A 20,899-nucleotide genomic window follows, 5' to 3' on the forward strand; every position below is an offset into this window, starting at 1 on the left:
TCATCATATATAAATATATTTACATATGTACATGCCCATATTTAGGCCTCTACATATGTATGCCCTTTGCCTCCTAGTTCTTTCCTCTATTTCCTTTTACTTTCCTCTTGTACCACTATCATGCTTAGCCTTCATTTGGGTTTCAGTAATTCCTCTCAGTTACATTGCCCTCAATAACAAATGTGTGCATAAGCAAGTGTGCTGAAGAAAGCTGATCGTGCCCGGCTATCAAAAGAAATAGTGCTGGGGTCTTAAAGGATTGAAGGTAAACAAGTAGCCATCTAGCTCAGAAACAACAAAGCCCACCCAACTGTGCGATCACAAGGTTTCGAAGGGATCAAGTATCAAGCACCAAAGAATAAAAACTCATATCATTGTGAATTAGGGGGAGTGCAGGGTGGGGACCCAAGGCCCATCTTTAGACAACTGGACACCCCTTTGCAGAGGGGTTGCTGGGAGGAGACGAGTCAGTCAGGGTGCAGTGTAGCATTGATGAAACACACAACTTTCCTCTAGTTCTTAAATGCTCCCCACCCCCACCCCCGCTCCCTGCCAACTATCATGATCTCAATTATACCTTACAAACCTGGCTAAATCAGAGGATGTACACTGGTGAAGATAGGAACTGGAAACACAGGGAATCCAGGACAGATGAACTCCTCAGGACCAGTGGCAAGAGTGGCGATACTCGGAGGGTGAAGGGAAGGTTGGGTAGAAAGGGGGAACCAATTACAAGGATCTACATATACCCTCCTCCCTGGGGGATGGAAAACAGAAAAATGGGTGAAGGAAGATGTCGGGCAGTGTGAGATATTATAAAATAATAATAATTTATAAATTATCAAGGGTTCATGACAGAGGGGGTAATGGGGAGGGAGGGGGAAAATGAGGAATAGATACCAAGGACTCAAGTGGAAAGAAAATGTTTTGAGAATGATGAGGGCAACAAATGTACGAATGTGCTTAACACAATGGATGTATATATTGATTTTGATAAGAGTTGGATGAGCCCCCAATAAAATGATTTTAAAAATTGTAATTTGGCTCTACTGGCCTTCTTTTAATTTTCTTTAGCTTCAATTTGAACATGGCTATAGACCATTGATGGTCTGTTTGCTTTCAGTCCCTGGTGAGGTTCTGACCAATGATGTTGAGATTATCCTTGTCTTTCTACAAATGCAGTTGACTTCATTCCAGTGTATCCCATCCAGCTAAATCCACATCTACAGTTATCTTTTGTGTTTTGAGAAAAAAACAAGGGATTTTTTTCAATGAATAAATTTTTGATCTTGCAAAATTATATTATACAATCTCCCACATAATTTCTATTATCAAGCTTATATTTTACAACTACTTATTCTTTTCTTTGTTTCAACTTTTACATTCTAATCATTGGTATTATCACTGTATCTTGTTTACATATTTGATTAATTTCAGACTGCATAAATTGATAAAATATTGAATTTCTTAATCTTTGATATTAGTGGTTGATGCAAAGAATTAATTGGTCTTTGTGGTGAGTGTATACATTATTATATGTTGTACTTCAAGATAGAATTTTATACTTCAGGATATATCTTGAAATGATTAAAATATGTTTTTTGATTAAAAATATTTAGCTGTTCCTCTTCAATTTATCATTCCTGGAATATTAGACATATGAATGTCCAACTCAAAATGTCCAATACCATTCTAATAACTAGAACATTAATCTTTATGATTTTCATTTAATTTTTAACAACTTTCAAATTTCTTTGATTCATACTTCATACTTTCCATATTCTGTTTATTAATGGATAGTTAATGTTATTCTCATTTTGCGTTGTGTACATCAGCAAAGGAGGATCTTAATGCTTTGTTTCATCCACATCATTAAGGTTGAGGCTACTTTAAGAAGGCAACTGTTTTCTGGTTGTGTTTGAGTATCTTCCAACTTGAGAGGCTCATATTCTTGCACTATATTAGACAATGTTCCATTTCTATTTATAAGACTTACCCGGACCATTTTTATTCATAAGTAGACTCCCTTGTTCTTCTACTTAGGCTGTCTTGGTCTGAACGCTCTCCTGAATTATATGCACCATGGGCAACCCTGCTGGTATTTGTAATGCCAACGGCATAGATTCCAGCATCACAGCAACAAGCATACCACCTCAATGTGATAAACTGATGAGTAGTGGAGAAACAGATATAAAGAATATTATTTTGCCTTAGAAAAAATCCAGACAGGTACATTAATGGTCAGATTGAAAATGTAGATAGGAAGTTGCATAAACACCATATAGTGTCAGGATACCCAGTCTTCTGACAAGTGAAACCAGCTAAGTCAAGATATGCCAACCTGAGATTATGGCTGCTGTCCCTGATATTTCACCCTAAGCTGTACCAAGGCAACTGTAGACATAAAGGTGAGGAAGAGCTGTTTTCAGAGCCCAATGTCTTGCCTCAGGACCATGTAGAAAACACTGCCGGCTAGGGAGTCATCATACACACAAGTCAATGAAATATTATCCTTAATTGAGTGGGCCATTTGAGAATGCAACCAAGAGCTCATCCAAGTAGTCAGCACTCCCCTTTACAACTCCCCAAGCCCCTCCTGGGTTAGTACCCATTTAAGGAGGTGGGGGAGGGGGAGACCACTTTCATCACTTAAGTGTAAATGAATCAAAGTATGATATAGATAGGGGAGCAATCAGCTTCCTCCAAAGATTGATCTGTTCAGGGGAGTGAAGGCTGATTCATTCCGGACGTGATGTTTCTGAAATGCACTGTTAGATCATTGATGCCAAACTCCCCCACGCGTTCATAGATACACAGGCATGTTCAAGAGTGCAGTTGGGGTAAAGGATACAAGAGCATCAGCGGCCTTAAAATGTGGGAATCATTTGTATACAGCAACTCTGGTCTCCTAGGACAAGTCAACTTGATCTCTAAGTTATTCTTCAGAGCGCCACTAAGAAGTCACCTGGAAAACCTAATCCCACAGCCATTTCTGAGAAACTAGACCTCCCTGGGTCCCCAAGATGCATACCAAAGTCAGTAACAGCAAATGGATTTATTTCCTTTGACCTGAACAATGTTGTTCTTACTGCTGCTGCCATTGTTTCAATTAATGGCCAATATTTAAAAATCAAGAAATTTATTTGCATGTTTTTGCATCTCTTGTCACCTGACCCTATAGTTTCACATGGCAAAAATCAGTGCGGGCTGAGGTCACTTTGGTCTCCAATCTTTCCTTGTTGACATTTTTATGTCAACTCTTGTCCCTGGGAGGCACTGTGTTTGCAGTTCTCGTCATGCAGTGACGCTGGTGTCGATATAGACAAAAGCCAATTCTAGCCAGAGTCAAAGCCACCTCCCATTGGCTTGAAAAGAAGCTGCATTCGAGAAACACCTCATTTGGGTGGTGACAAACTTCCACCCATGAATCCCCTCTTTGGGAAGGTAGACGCGATCCATGGGGCCAGCTGAGTCCATGAAGACGGCTGTATGTCTGTCTGGAACGTAATAACAAGGGGTGCTTCTTGCAGCTCTCACTGGGTTAGTCAGGAGGCAGTAGAGCAGAGTGGATGGATCAGGTCTCTAGAATCCGAAGGCCGACTTCTAGGTCGAACTCTTACCACATGATCTTAAACTGGTTTCATACCCTTCTTCCCAAAGCAATGCTGTATATTTTGAACAGTTCAACTATGCATCCAGAGGCTAGTCTCCAATTCCTCTGGAAGGGTTTCACAACTGAGAATGACTGGATAAAAGATATTCTGATCAGGGAAAATAGCATGACTGAAGAGATTGCAGGAGGCAGCATGGATCACATTTGAGGAGAAATGTAACACAGACTAATGACACAGCCTCATCTTGGGGCTCACAGCCCAGAGGACAAAAAGGACATTCAAACTCACACAGATGTGGAGTTGATTTGCTTAAATACTGGTCTGATATATCTGGGGGCTCTGTGTGTAATTCACAAAGCATAGCCAGAAGCATTCCATCCCCTGGCCCTGCAAGGTAAGCTAGGCAATTATGATCATCATCATCATCATCATTTTAAAGATATGGCTAAGAGAGATTAAGAAATTTACCCAAGACCATGAAATCGAATAAGTGCCAGGGCCAAGACTAAAGAGCAGGTCTTCAGAATTTCCCATTTAAGTGTCTGGGTAGTTGGAGGAGCCGAAGTACAGCTTCTGTAGCGTTTGATGATTTTATGATGTGCTTTGGGATTTATGGCTGTTATTTTGTTGGTACCTCTCCACCTCATAATCCACAATGGCAGCGTCTGCCTTTTGTCTATGAAACATGTAAAAGCACCTAGAGGAAGTGAAGTGGTGGGCGCATCCAATAAATACATAAATCATAAAAACACAAAGAGCACATGATAGCTGGTTTCCTTTCTGACAAATCTGTTTCCTTCCTGACAAGAGATGCTGCCCTGTGGTTCTTCATGTGGGGAAATAAATGTCATAAGTTATCAGCCATTTAGTATTATGCCTTGTATGCACCTAGAGTCCTGTGGGGATTTGAATTTCAAATTGAGACACATCATTTGTGAGGACTAGCATACTGCTGTGCATAGACAAAGTAAGTGGAGACTCACAAGAGGGGATTTGAGAGCCCTCAAAAGAGTCTCTCCTACCCCCAAATACATTCTCTCACTGTCTTGCTTGCCAGGCTCTGAAATCACTATCATTTTGCAGTTCTTTGTGTATCATTCCCTAATAGTCTTTCTTAATTGGTTCAAGAAATCTTTGTTGTGCTCTGGTGGGTCAGGCACTTTTCTTGGCACTAAAAATACATAAATAAATAAAAAATAGACAAAAGCAAGCCTTCCTGGAGCTGGCATTTATTTAGTAGTGTGAGGGTGGAAGGAAGGGTTGGGCAATAACGACAGCATTCACCAAAGTCATCGATTCAACAGATACCACTTAAGTGCCTTTGTTGTCTTTGTAGAGTGCTGTCTACCTGTCTACGCGCATAGTAACCCCATGTGACAGATGAGGACTACCACAAAGGGCAGTGGTTCTCAACCTGTGGGTCGCGACCCCTTTGGGTGTCCAATGATCCTTTCACAAGGGTTGTCTTATTCATAACAGTAGCAAAATTATAGTTATGAAGTAGCAACAAAAATAATTTTATGGTTGGGGATTCATCACAACATGAGGAACTATATGAAAGGGTTGTGGCATTAGGAAGGTTGAGAACCAGTGCCATAGGGTTTTCTTGGCTGGCAATTCTTATGGAAACAGATTGCTAAATCTTGCTCACACAAAGCCACTTGAAGTGGAGCTTTAACCATTGCACCACCAAATGTCCTTAAGTACATACGCTTTGCTAAATTAGCATACAGGCACTAAGAGTTTTTCCAGGAGGTCATTTGGAATAATCTAATTTGTCACATAGTGTCAAGCCCTGCCTAGTTGTTGTCCTTCTGGGAATTCCCCTCTGACGCTGAAATCACTTAATTCAACTCTAACTCTAGGACTAGTCCTCACCATACATGGAACAGGAAAGGATTTAAGCAATGCTTCCCAATGCTTTTGAATTCCCCCTACCAAATTATCTTGGTGGCTAAGTTTATTTCATTTGTTCAACAAACATACCTGTTGATTATATCTGCCCCTAAACTCCAAACTCACTGACATCGAGTCAATTCTCACTCATCGAGATCCTATAGGGCAGGGTAGACCTTCCCCTGTGGGTTTCTGAGTGTAACTCATTAAGGGATTAGAAAATCCCTCTTTCTCCCTCAAAGTAACTGGTAATTTCCAACTACTGACCTTGTGGTTAGCATGCCAGCAAGTAGCCCACTGTACTTTCAGGGCTCCTCTTACTACAGACTAGGTATTAGAAATACAAAGATACATGAGGAAATCTTTGTTAAGGAGCTCAATAACTTTTAGCAATAAAAGAGGGAAATGAAAGAAAACATGTACCATGTACAGACGTTGAAGCTCTATGACTGCTCACAGACTTTCTTCCTATTGCAGCCACCGTGTCAATCCATCGCATCAAGCACCTTCCTCCTTTGCACTGCCCTTCCACCTGACCAAACATGGTGTTCTTCTCCAAGGACTCGTCTCTCCTGACAATACGTCCAAAGTATGTAAGATGAAGTCATACTTTTCTTGCCTCAAAGGAACCCTCTCGCCTTACTTTTTCCAACACAGATTGTTTTTTCCTGTTAGCAGTCCATGGTATTTTCTATATTCTCGGTCAGCACCAAAATTTATTTATTTTCTTTTTCTTTTTCAAATCATTTTATTGGGGGCTCATACAACTCTTATCACAATCCATACATCCATCCATTGTGTCAAGCACATCTGTACATTTGTTGTCATCATTTTCAAAACACTTTCTACTTGAGCCCTTGAGCTCAGCTCCTCATTTTTTACCCTCCATCCCTGCACCCCCTCCCTCACGAACCCTTGATAATTTATGCATTATTATTATATTGTCATGTCTCACACTGTCTGACGTCTCCCCTCACCCACTTTTCTGTTATCCATCCCCCAGGGAGGGGGGTTATATATAGAACCTTGTGATCAGTCCCCCCCTTCTACCTCACCTTCCCCTTCCCCTCCTGGTATCGCCACTCTCATTAGTGGTCATGAGGGGTTCATCTGTCCTGGATTCCCTGTATTTTCAGTTCTTATCTGTACCAGCATACATGCTCTGGTCTAGGCGGATTTGTAAGGTAAAATTGGGATCATGATAGTGTGGTGGGGAGGAAGCATTTAAGAACTAGAGGAAAGTTGTATGTTTGATTCCTTGTGACCCTTCTGTGAGGGGATGTCCAATTGTCTACAGATGGGCTTTGGGTCTCCACTCTGCACTCCCCCTCATTCACAATGATATGATTTTTTGTTCTTTGATGCCTGATTCCTGATCCCTTCAACACCTCGTGGTCATATAGGCTGGTGTGCTTCTTCCATGTGGGCTTTGTTGATTCTCAGCTAGATGGCCACTTGTTTATCTTCAAGCCTTTAAGACCCCAGATGCTATATCTTTTGATAGGTGGGCACCATCAGCTTTCTTCACCACATTTGCTTATGCACCCACTTTTTCTTCAGTGATTGTGTTTGGGAAGTGAGCATCATGGAATGCCAGTTTAATAGAACAAGGTGTTCTTGCATTGAGGGAGTACTTGAGTAGAGGGCTAATGTCCATCTGCTACCTTAATACTAAACGTATAAATATATACACATGTATCTATTTCCCCATCCTCATATATAAACATATTTATATATGTACATGCCTTTACTTAGACCTCTATGAATGCCCTTTGCCTCCTAGTTCTTTCCTCTAGTTCCTTTTACTTTCCTCTTGTCCCACTATCATGTTCAACCTTCATTTGGGTTTCAGTAATTCCTCTCGGTTACATTGCCTTTGATCAAGCCCTACCAGCCTCCTAAAGCCTCCTCACCATTGATTTTGGATCACTTTTTGTTCCCTTTTCCCTGGGTTTGTTAATACCCACTTCCTTTCCCCTGCATCCCCCTCTCCCATGTCACCCCAGAACCATCGGTTCCCGTGCTGTGTCTCCATTGTTGTCCCCCATAGGGCTATGGGTCAGCAGCACCACAATTTAAATGCATCAACTCTTCTACAAGTCTTTCTTATTCAATTTACAACTTCCACATGCAATGGAGAGAGAACACCATGACTTGGCCCAGTCCACACCTTTGGCCTCAAAGTAACATCCTTACTCTTTAATACTCTAAACAAGTCTTATGCAGCAGACTTATCTAATGTAACACGTCTTTTGGTCTCTTGACTGCTGCTTCCATGAGCATGGATTGTGGATCCAAGTAAGATGAAATGCTTGATAACATTAATCTTCTCTCCATATATCATGGTGTTCTATATTGGTTCAGTTGTGAGGATTTTGGTCTTTTTAACATTGTGTTGTGATCCATACTGAAAGCTACAATACTTGGTTTTCATCAGCAAGAGTTTCAATTCCTCCTCACTTACAGGAAGCAAAGTTTTGTCATGTGCATACCCCAGGTTGTTAATACGCCTTCCTCAAACCTGATGCCACACTCTTCTTCCTATAATCCAGCTACTCCGATGATTTGCTCAGCCTGCAGATTGAACAAGCATGGTGAGAGGATACAACACTGATGCACACCTTTCCTAGTTACAAACTGTGGAGTATTCCCTTTTTCTCGTAGCATAACTGCCTCTTGATGCTAGTACAAATTCAGAATGAGCACAATGAAGTGCTCAGGAATTCCCACTTTTCTCAAGGCTCTACACAATTTATTATGGTCCACAAAGTTAAATGCCTTTGTTCAGTCAATGAAACACAAGAAAACTTTTTTTTGTGTGTGTGTGTTCCATGTTTTGAGCCAAGATCCATTTTACATAAGCAAAGATATTCTCTATTCCATGTCCTCTTTTGAATCCAGCCTAAATTTCTGGCAGTCCCTGTCAATGTACCATTGCAACCATTGTTAGATGATCTTCAGCAAAATTTTATTTTCATCCAATGTCAATGATATCATTCTAAAGTTTAAACATTCTATTCGGTCACCTTTCTTTGAAGTAGGTTGAAATCTGGATCTCTTACAAACAGTTGGCCAAGTAGCTGTCTTCCAAATTTCGTGGTATAGACAAGTGAGTGCTTCCAGTGCTTCTGAAACTTTGACTATGGAGCACTTGAAATGTGACTAGTGCAACCAAAAACTTAAATTTTTCACTTTATGTGTTTAAATTAATTTAAATTTAAGCCTAGCTAAATTTAAGCTCATGTATCAACTAGTGACTGACACATTTGACCACACAGTTCAAGTTTAAAGACTGCTTCCAAGAAGTAAGTCTTGATCAGGGACCTTAGAATCTAGAGGCCTAAAAGAGTAGGATTGTAGATGCAGGCTCCTTGTCCCCCACATGTTTCCTATGTCCTAAAGTTTTGTTTAATAACTTAATAAAGAAAAGAATAAAAGGAATTCAGGCAACAGGTATTGAGAACCATTGTTAGCATTCTTTTAGTTAATAAGAAATTTTTGAGGAGTATGGGAAGGGGTGGGGGAATAAACTTGATTAAACAGAGGTAGCAAAGGCAAGTTCTATGAAATCCCAACATGAAACATATTCTCAGCCATGTTCACAAAAATTAGGATGAACTCTCAGAATGAGAAAGAAGTTATAAACTCTCTCTTAGAAATGTATCCTCTCAACATAACACATCAGCAACAGGAGCAAAGCAAAGCCACAAAGCCCCTGAGGACCCTTAGAAGTAGACTTCAATCTAGGAGGGGTAGTTCCCCAAATCCCCCAGGACCAGTGGGGAGATAGTTATAAAGGTCAACAGACAGACCTAGAATTATCTGTGGTTTTTTAGCGTTTTTTGCTAGTTATTATATATATTCTTTACTCTTTGTATTCAAATGTTTGTTTTTCTTTTAGTATTGTCCATGTTATTGTTGATTTGCCTGCCTATATAAGATAGGCATGGGAAGAAAGCCTGGGAAGAAAGCAATGGGACAGAAGATTCCAGAAGGACTTAAGGGGAGGAGGAAGCGGGGGAAGGGATTGGTGAGCAAACAGTGCCATGGACAGGAGAACAACTAGGGAATTAAAAGCAGCAACAAGGATGATTGGAGATCCTAGGGGTGTTGAAGAAACAGCAATCTAGTTGAGAGGAATTACTAAGAGGGAGAAGAAGGCTAAGCATGATGGTGGGAAAGGAGAAAAGTAAAAGGAAACAGTAAAAATCTAGGAAGTAAAGCTTTAGATGGTGTATAAACATAGGTGTGCATTTATGTAAATATATTAATTTATAAAAAATAAAGGTAATGGCTTATGTACATATATTTATATGGCAATACATTGAGGAAGTAGATGGACTTTGGGCCTCTGCTCAAGCCTTCCCTCAATGCAAAAAACCTGGCTCTAACAATCTGGCTTTCTGTGATGCTCATGTTCCCAGATTAGTCAATGAAGACAAAATGGGTGCACAAGAAAATGTGGTGAAGAAAGCTGATGATGACCGGCTATCAAAAGATATACAAGCAGCTATCTAGCAGAGAAGAAACAAGCTCACATGGAAGAAGCACAGCAGTGTGTGTGATCATGAAGTGTCTACAGGATCGGGTAACAGACATCAGAATACCCCAAACAAACAAACAAAACCATATTGTTGAGAACGAGGGGGGTCAGAGCAGAGACCCAAAACCCATCTGTAGACAATCGGACATCCCCTCACAGAAGGGTCAAAAGAAGGGATGAGTCAATCAGGGTAAAGTATAGCACTGATGAAACACACAATATTCCTGTTTCCTTAAGGCTTCATGACTCCAATCCTGCCTTTCACTGCAGGCTAGGCCAGAGCACATACACGGGTACAGATAAGAGCTCACAACACATGGAATCTAGGTCAGACAAACCCCACAGGAACAGAAATGAGAGTAGTGATACCAGGAGGGTACGGTGAAGGTATGAACAAGAGGGAGGAATAAACTGAGGGGGAAGGGAGTCAGTGGTTGGTGTAATATATAAAAGTAATAAAAATTTATAATTTATCAAGGGCCCACAAAGGGGGGAGGGTAAAAAGAGGAGCTGATACCAAGGGCTCAAAGAGAAAGTAAATATTTAGAAAATAATGATAGCAACATATGTACAAATATGCTTGATACAATTGATGTATGGATTATTATGAAAGCTGTAAGAGACCCCAACAAATAGACACTAAAGAAAAAGAAAAAGAGATGTATCCTCTTGCTGTTCAGGAGGCTGGAAATCCAAATTCAGGGCACTAGCTGTAGGCTTTTTCTCTCTGTAAACTTAACTCTTTTCAACATCTGTGGACTCAGCATTCCTTGGAGATCTGCCTGTGGCTTGGCTTCAATCTTCCCACAGGCTTAGGAAGACGTCAGCACAGCTGAAAGGATGTGCTCCACTGTCAGGTTTTCTTTCTTGGTGGTACTGCGTTTCCTCTGGTCTCTGCACATTTGTTTAATTTCTTTCACATCTCAAAAGGGATTGAATCAAGATAAAGCCTAATCCTGTAAATTGTATCCTGGCTCATTAACATAACTGCTCTAATCCTACCTCATTAACATAATAGAGGTTAGGATTTCTAACACATAAGACAATTACATCCAATAACAAAATGGAGGATAATTGTATACTATTAAGAATCATGAGCTAGCCAAGTTGACACATGTTTTTCAGGAGCAAAATTCAATCTAGAACAATCTGATAAGCATACTGAAGCTTGTAAGGTATCTGTCTGGGTAATACAGTTTTATCATTCTTTTACATCTGTAGTCTGAAATTGACAACATCATTTCCCAATGCTCACTTCATTTTCCCAAGACCCAGCCAGGATCTGTTAAAGAAGGGAACAGAAGGACAGAAAACAATGACTGGCATATTAGATGTGCATAAAACTTCATTTATGACATGACTGTTGAACAATTTGAAAAACATGATTAATGTGGTTGAACTGTATGCAGGAGGATTGTTGAAATATCATGTACTTTGTTACATCTATATTTGCCATGATAGAAATTTTTTTCTAATTATTGGATGAATAAAGGAATCAAGTACTGATTTGCACATAGTAGGCACTAGATAAATATATAATAGATTATGTATATTATGTAATCAAATTTGACATAAAAATAATTACAAATGTTTGGAGTGTACTATAACAGGGTTTCATGTGTATGTATCAGAGATAACAGCTAATGCCCATGTATGGCAAGGACCAACAACATTGAGGTGCAGTGCATGGGATCCCCAAGAGTTGTGCTCTAGTTATGCTCTCACTATCTTCACTAGTGATAGGTTTCATATCAAAAGAATATTAAATTTTGGTTCATAGTTTCGTTCTTTTCTTAGTGGACTCATGTCTATTTTTCTGTAGTGATGAATTTCAGAAAATCCATGAATGGATAGCCACCATGCTCTTTTACTTGTGAGAAAAATTATCATTACAAGCTTATTAATTAGCAGATATACTAATTATGGTAACCTACATATAAGGTCGCTGGAACTGGAATCAATTCAATGACAAACAACAGCTGTTGGAACAAACAAACCATAAAATTTCATGGCTGTGCAATATTAGTTCATTTTTGATAAGACAATTCAAGGTGGGTATTTTTTCTCTGTGTGGTGGTTCAAGGTCTATGTTATTATACCTTGTAGCTAGCTCCACAGCATCCCCTAGAGTCTCAAGGTCCTATGTTTGGATTGTGGGTAAAAAGAGAAAAAGTAGAAAAGATACACTGGTTTCTTTGAAAATCAGCTTAAAAGGGGGCATGCCCTACATCTCACACACCAGTGTGCAAGTAGTCATGTGCCCACACCTGGATCCAAGGAGTGCTGGGAAATGTAGTCCCGGGCTGGGCAGATACCACCCAGTGATAAATGCCCGTGGAAAGTGGTTAACAAATGTCTAGTGGACAGTTATCTATCTTGGCCATGACCAATATTAGCCCTCTGCCGGGATTCGGGGTTTGAGCTTGGGAAAGTACCTAATTTATGACCTCAGGTGAATGCGACTGCTCTTTCAGTTAAATTAGGAATAGCATTCATCAAAGTGTCATGGATTCCAATTCTCCAAACAGCAAATCAGAGGGTGACTTTGTGGCAACCAGCTAAGAACAGAATGCCCTTCATAGCCAAGGAGAGAGTGCTTCCTTGCCTCAGGATGAGAGGAAGCTGCCCTGTTTGCACAGTTTCTCTTCAAACATTCATTAAGCGGCCCTTCAATTGTCCTCAGTTAGACATGCTTGCTGATAGACCCAGCTGTGACCCTTTCCCAACCCCTCTCCCCCAGCCATCATCAACGCCAACAGGTAAGTGTACCTGCCCAGTGGTCCAATCTGAGGGGCAAACGTAAGTGGTACTAAGCTGGAGATGTCTCTCACCTCCTTGGCCCTGAAATGCTAAGGTTGTATATGTCAGAACAGGAGAAGGAATTTGAGCATTTGTGATTTATGGCTTTTATTTTTGTTTTGGCAGGTTCAGCATCAAATTCCGGTTTCCTCGATGGCAAGACAACACAGAATGCATTGCTCTGTTGTCAGCATCATGAATTATCACTGTACTGATGACACTGGAATAGAGCTATATGAATATCTTTCTGTGAATAAATACAGTGTAAGCCCTATATTTCTTGTTGTTTATTAGAATGCCCTGAATCACTAAAGCCGGAATATCTATGCCAGACAACATTCTCCCTTGGAATTCTATTGTACTTCTATTGCAGGAGAAATTACATGTTCAGTGGCTACTGACACCCCTGTAATCATGTTTATATAAATATACTTATAGATATATTAATTCACATCAAACTCAAATTATGGAAAGTGACCAGTAATTCCATAGCTATTTATATATATATAAATCTACGGTACTTCCCAGGATTCTTGGAAGCCACAAATGCGGTAATAAATGGAAAGTGCTTAGCAGAGTGTCTAATGCATAGTAAGCTCTTACTAAATATTACATTTTATTTTTATACTTTGGCTATGTAGATATTTAATACCTCTTTGTATTAAACACATGATTTTTCTTTTGGGGAAAAATTCTACTTCAATCGTGGGGGAAAGGGGTATCACCATCGCCAACCTCTAGAGGTGAGCCAGCACTTCACACAATAGAAGGGCACTGTGCCATTGTCCTGCTCATCGGTGTGCCCCACCCAACTGCTGTAGCCATTGTGTATTTTAAGTGTCTTCCAACCCCACAGGATTCAACTTCCAGCACTATGTGGAATAATATTCTATTGCAATCCACAGGATTTTCAAGGGTCAATTTTCTGAGTTACAGCTCAAATCTGTTTTTCTAATTTATGATCAGGAGCCCTCGTAGTGCCATCAGGGAAGTATTGGACTGCTAACTGCAAGATCAGAGGTTCGAATTCCTCAGCTGCTCTGCAGGAAAGAGATGAAGGTATCTACTCCCATAAATATTTACTAAGCCTGTGACCCCTCTATGGGTCACTGTAAGTTGGAATTGACTCCTAGGCAGTGGATATTTTTTTCTTTTTCTTTCTAATCTATCTTTATCTGAAAGCTCCACTGAACCCAATACATCATGGATGACCCTGATTGTATTTAAAATACTGGTGGCAGAACTTCAGTATCATAGTAACATGTAAACTATAGTTTGGAAAACTGAAAGACGGATGCTGAGAATCCATGATCTACACCTGATCAATAGCCACATCCTCTAGTCACAGGGGCTGATCAGCGCAGGGACCTCCAGAGGTACATGCAAGGGAAGCCAACAAAAAGAAAGGGGGCGCTAAGAGGAGAGAGACAGGAAGGTTTTGTGATAGGATCCATAACTTTGAACCTGAAGGCTCCTCCAGCCCTACCTCTCATATTTTCCAGACATCTAAGCTGTACCCATTGCTGTCATGTTGACTTTGGCTCCTCTAAGCCCATGTTGCAGAGTAGAATTAATCCATATAATTTCTATGACAGTAGATTGGCAGGCTTTTCTTTTGTAGCATCAATGGGTATGTGAAATTCGCCAACCTCTAGATTAGCAACCAAGGGGAAACTATTTGTACCACTGGTCCCACTGAGATTCTCCTGTTTTGTTAGATGGGATTTGGATGGGTTTCTGTCATGGTACAGTTTGCACTCAGCCACTAACCTAAAGGTTAATGGTTCAAACCCATGCAACAAAACTATGGGAGAAAGATTTAGCAATTTGTCTCCATAAAGTTTACAGCCAAGAAAATCCAATAAGTTCTACTCTGTAATGCGAGTGTCATCTCAGTTGCAATCAACACAATGGCAAACGATGTGCTCTCTGTTTTGTTTTTGTCAATTGCACAGGAAAGAGGCAACACGAGAGACAATTAGAGAATATGACACCCCCTGACCTTTCTCATCAGTGAGAAGACAAGACAAATAGTAAAAACATTCAAATGGAAGTCATTTATTTCTGTATGGTATCATCTGAAAAGGTATTAACATATGCTGCATCAACAGGAAATTCCCCAAAGTTTAGCACAACAAAGGTTTATTTCTTGTGCACATCACTATCCCTGGGATGTAGGCAGCCCACTTCATCATGTTGCTCTGCCTTCTGGTGCACGTGGTTCCTGTGGCAGGGACAGAGAAAGCTAGAGGACCACATATGAGTCTTGATAGTACCCGATTGGAACTAGGCTACATCACTTCCACCCACATGCTACTGGCCAGACTCAGTCAGATGGTCCCAGCAGGGACTACTGTGCTGAATATAGCATCATCTCTGCCTTATCTACTTTGATTTGTTGTGCCCAATTCCCTTAACAGATGTGCAAAACTCCAGGAAGAGGCAATGCGGATGTGAGGAAAAAGAGACTGGAAAAATCCCGGCACTAGAAAACAGAACTCCAGACATTTCTGTAGCCTGGAGCAGCATCTGCCTGGGTCCCAGCCCTGTTGGATTAAAACAAAGGAACAGAGCTGTGATGTGAAAAGGTTCCAGGGGAAACTTGGTGAGGATGGGATCCACTTTGGCATATTCAAAAGAGGTAGTCGTGATACTCCTTTTGATAGAGGAAATGTGGACATGTTTTACCCTCTGCCACAGGTGAGATTGAAAGAGGTGCAGTGACATGTCCAAAGTTATACCATGAGTTAGACGTAGACACGACTGAACCTAACGAAGCCTTCGGACTGACATTCAACCAATGGAGCAGGAATTGGGTGATGAAGTGTCCTCACCCATCTGCACTCTTTCTGCCCTCAGAAATCTATGTTTCTGCTGATGAACAATAAAGGAGACAATAAACAATAAAGTAATCCCAGACATTCCAGTTTCTACAGAGCAGGGAATCTATTCGCAAGGTCTGTAACTTTTCCAGGCCACCGGGTCCCCTCTGTGTCTCCTTATAATGTTGTATGAGTCTCAGAAACAAGGTGGAGTGTATTACGCTGTGTTCTCTTTGCCCTAATGTTGTTGTTAACTGTCAAGTTACCTCTGACTCTGGTAAGCCCCTATACAACAGGATGAAACACTTCCCAGGCCTGGATCCCCTTCATGATCATTGATACTCTCAGACTATGGTTGCAGTCACTGTGCATTTTGAGCAACTTCCTCATGCAGCATCTCAAATACAGGAAGCCCACGCCAATAGGTGTGCCAGCTCTGTTACTTAGTGATTCAGAATGACTTTGCAGAGCCATCCCTCAGTCTCCCGTGATACTTGTCTGACAACCCCTTAATCTTGGCAAAAGCTGCATTAAACCAACCTGTCATCATTGCCTTTGCTCAGAGCAGCAGCTCGGAGATTCGCATGCACACTCACTCAGAACCAGACTCTGCAATCAGCTAAGAGAAATTACATTTGGGGGGGCCTGTTGCCCCACAACCAGAACTCAGGAGCAGACAGCAGGCATGCTAAGAGGCATGGGGCCAGACTCAGGCTGCAGGTGAGCTCCTTCCATTCTAGGGCTGTTAGGAGTCCTCAAAAGGAATGTTTAAACAATCACTTCTCCAGAAAACTGGTCCCAGCCCTGTTGGGTTAAAACAAAGGAAGGGAGCCATGAGATGAAAAGGTGTCCGGGAAATCGGATGAGAATAGGATTCACTTTGGCATATTCAAAGATCCCTGCTGCTACCCTCTTCCTAGAGATGTGGTTTCATCCTTTACTTTGTAGCCTGTGTCCCAACCCCAAGGAGGCATCATCAAACCATGAGCTGCCATTGATTCTTGTTATGTGAACAATAAGCCCTTATTACACTATACCAGGGGCTGGCAAACTTTTGAGACTGAAGAGCCAATTCTGACCCTCAAAACAATTTAAAATTTGTTCACGAGTCATAAGTGTAATTTAAAATATGTTCGAGAGTCGTAAGTGTAAACAAATGAAATCACCATTATCTGAATAATATCCTTTATAACTTTTCAGTTTTACTCCAGAGTCACAAGCATGTACTGAAAGAGGCGCAGTTGATTATTATGCATTATAGGGGTAGATAGTTGATCTGCTATGTGTTGAGCACTACTCTAAAACAAGTTGTCGTTGTTGTTAAGTGACATTGAGTCATTTCTGACCTATAGCAACCTATGCACAACAAAACGAAACACTGCCTAGTCCTGCGCCTTCCTCACAATTGTTCCTGTGCCTGAGCCCATTGTTGCAGCCACTGTGTCAATTTGTGTCCTTTCGGGCCTTCCTCTCTTTATATGTACCTCCTCTTTATCAAGAATGATGTTAGTGTCCAGGGACTGGACTCTCCTGACAACATGTCCAAAGCACATAAGATGAATCTGTCCATCCTTGACTCTAAGGAAAAATCTGGCATACTTCTTCCAAGAGTGCTTTGTCAATATTCTTAGCCAGCACCACAATTTATAAATGCAATACTTCCTCTTCTGTTTTTCTTACTCAATTCCCACCTTTCATATGCATGTGAGGCAATTAAAAACACCATGACTCGAGTTAGGTGCATATTAGTCCTCCCAGCAACATTTCAACTTCTCAACCCTTTAACAAGGTCTTGTGCAGCAGATTTACCCAATGCAACATGCCTCTTGATCTCTTGAGTGCTGTTTCTATGAGGATTGGTTGTAGATTGAAGCAAAACATAATCCTTAACAACTTCAACCTTTTCTCCATTTTTCATGATGTGACCTTTTCCCAGGTGTGCGGATTTTGGTTTTCCTTACATTGAGTTGTAATCCGTACTAAAGTCTGCAATCTGTGATCTTCATCAATAAGTGCTTCAATTCTTCCTCACTATCAGCAAGCAAGGTTGTGTAATATGCTTATTGTAGGTTGTTAATAAGCCTTCCTCCAATCCTGATGCCACATTCTTATTCCGACAATCCAGTCTTGCTGATGATTGTTCAGCATACAGATTGAACAAGTACGATGAGAGAATACAACACTGACACCTTTCCTGATTTGAAATCATGCAGTATTCCCTTTTTCTGTTCACACAGCTGCCTCTTGATTCATGTACCAGCTCTGAATGAGCACAATGAAATATTCTGGAGTCACTATTCTTCTCAAGGTTCTGAAGTGTTATGATTCATACCCTCGAATACCTTTGCATGGTCAATAAAACACAAGTAAACATCTTTTTGGTATTCTTTGCTTTCAGCCAAGATTCATCTGACATCAGCAATGATAGTTGCTCCCTGTACTCTTTCAAATCCAGTCTGAACTTCTGGTAGATCCCAAAGTTTCAATGTAACAAAGCAGTAGACAAAATATACAAGGCTCTTCATCTTATGCTCCTTATTATATACCTAACATATAATTTATTATAACTTTATAAAGTAAGCAATATTCCCATGTACACATAAGAAAGGCGTGGCAAAGAATGGTTGAGTCAGTTGCATAAACCAATCCAACCAAGAAATAGAGCCAAATATTAACTCAAAGTGGAACTGATGCAATGGCAGTGAGTTTAGGGTTTGAGTTTGCACAACATATAATGTGTTGAAAGTGAAGAAGGTCTGAGTATGTACTTATTAAGATCAAAGACCATAGCCTTCATTATGAATTACAACTCATGTAAATAAGACCCAAATCCTCAAAACTGGACAAACAGACAACATGAGAAGGGGAGAAAGCTTGAAGGTGTCAAGAATTTCATTTTACTTGGATCCACCACCAATGCTCCTGGAAGCAGTAGACAAGAAATCCAATAATGTATTGCATTGGGCAAATTTACTGCACAAAATATATGTAAAGTGTTAAAGATGTCAGTTAGAGCACTAAAGTATGTCTAACCCATGCCCTGGTATTCTCAATCGCCTCACATGTACATGAAGTTCGGATGTTAGTAAGGATGACTGGAAAAGAAGCAATATATTTCGGTGACAGTATTGCTGAAAAATATTGAAAGTTCCATGGACTTCCATAGGAACAAACAAGTACGTCCTGAAAGAAGTACAGTCGGAGTGTCCTTAGAAATAAGGATGGCAGCATTGTGCCTCTCGAACATTAGACATGTTCTCAGCATGACGTCTCTGGGGAAAGGACAGTCTGCTTTGCAAAGCAGGTCAGTGAAAGAGAAGAAAGCCCTAGGTGAGATAGATTGGTGCGGTGGCAGCACCAATGTGCTCAAACATAAAAGGTGTTAGCATAATACAAAATGAGGCAGTGTTCTTTTGTACATAGGATGCGATGATTGGAACGGACGCAACAGCCCCTGACAACACGTCATGTAAAGGGGGAGTCGCTTAATCACAATAAGCACTGGTTTCTGCACCAGAAATGCAACAGTAACAGCAATGCATCTCCACCCAAAAGTTTTGTTGTAGATAGTAGTCCTTTGGTTCTCATCATGGATGCTGCAGTATTGCTGATTGTTGTTGGCTCTGTTGTGAAGCAGCCTAAACCCAGAGCCTGACCAATTAGCTCCTCGTTATTACGTTACCTCGAGTCTAGTTCCTTTATAGTATCCTTTATACCTGATCAATCTGTACAAAGAATTGATTGATTGCCTTGGAAAATGTTACTGCTTCTTATCAAAGGAAAAATAAGAAAGCTAGCAAATATTCAGATCGACTTTAATAGCCTTTATAGGTCCAAATCTATAGGAGTCTATAAGCCATTTCTGATAAAAATCACTACAGAGAGGTTATTAAACTCATAGGTGAGCATCAGACATGTTGAGGGAAGTGACTGCATGATGTATAGTACCAAGTGCAAAACATATAAGTATCTTGTTTTTTAAAAAATTAAGAATTTCAATACAGGAGCACCAGAGCATTGAACCTAGGGCCCTTTAAATTTAGTACTTACCTCCTCGATTTGTTTTGACGAATAACGGAGATGAGCAGCCCCAGTCCTTAAAGCAATATGTGGTGAAGAAACTCATCAATAACAGTGGTGTAGGCTGTCACTGTTAATATTACCTATTTGTGAAATTAACTCAGGGAATCTCAACCTCCGTGTAGCCCTCTAACCTTTGCAAAAGGCCTGGACAGCCATTTTCTCACGTGACTTTCTTAAGCGGTGCTGAGAATCAGGCAAGAAGAGAGTGCCTCTGTTCTCTAGCTAACGATACAGAGACCCAGAGAGTGTTTGGGGCTTTCCAAAGGTCACACTAGTAATTGCTGGAGTCAGTCTGGGATGTGGGATGGCCCAACCTGCTAGTCTTTCCACTCGGTCCTCCCAGCTTCGGATATATCTGATCTTGGCAGAATTGTCATGTAGACAGACTTTTACTCCCTCCGTGGAATCAGGATCCAACTATTATTTAGGGTGAAAGCCTGACTTAGTATAGAGATCCTCGCTGAGGTTCCCTCGGGTCACTTTCCTTCCCTGACTCACATTACAGTGTCTCCGTGTCTTCTGAGAAAATCATAGGCTCCCTGAGAAGAAAGGGACTGAGATCCCTGGAGTCACACAAGGAAGGGTGAATCCTGGCTCTGTCACCAAATCGTTTGGACAAGCACTTAACCCTGATCTTCCCAATCTCGCCCAAGCAGTTGAGGCTGGATAACGCTTTGTTGTAGGAATATGTTCTACCCATTGTAAGGTGTTAAAAAGCATCTCTGGCTTCAACTCACTATGTAACAGTATTCTCTCGGCCATGATAACCAAAAGTGTCCCTAAACCAGTTCTTGTTAAGTCACTGACTCATGGTGATGGGTTTTCAAAGACTAATTGAAATTAGGGTTTTCAATGTCTAATTTTCGGAAAGTAGGTCTCCAGATCATTCTTCCAAGGAGCCACTTGGGTTGACTTGCAGCTCCATCCTTTCAGTTAACAGCAAAATGCATTAACCATTTGTACCACCAGCGACATTATTAAATGTCACCTGAAGTGCAAGGGTGGGGACAGGCTGGGGGCAGGAGAACAAAATAGCCCCAACTGAGAAGCACAAACTTAATATCTCTGACCTTCAATGCCCTCAGATATAATCTGGAGAAAATTACAATAAAATGCAGGCTTCGCTGGGTCCTAAATGCTGA

Source organism: Echinops telfairi, unplaced genomic scaffold (genome assembly GCF_000313985.2).
Source record: "Echinops telfairi isolate 266 unplaced genomic scaffold, ASM31398v2 ScPeMD7_7469;HRSCAF=8507_0, whole genome shotgun sequence".
Classification (NCBI taxonomy): Eukaryota; Metazoa; Chordata; class Mammalia; order Afrosoricida; family Tenrecidae; genus Echinops; species Echinops telfairi.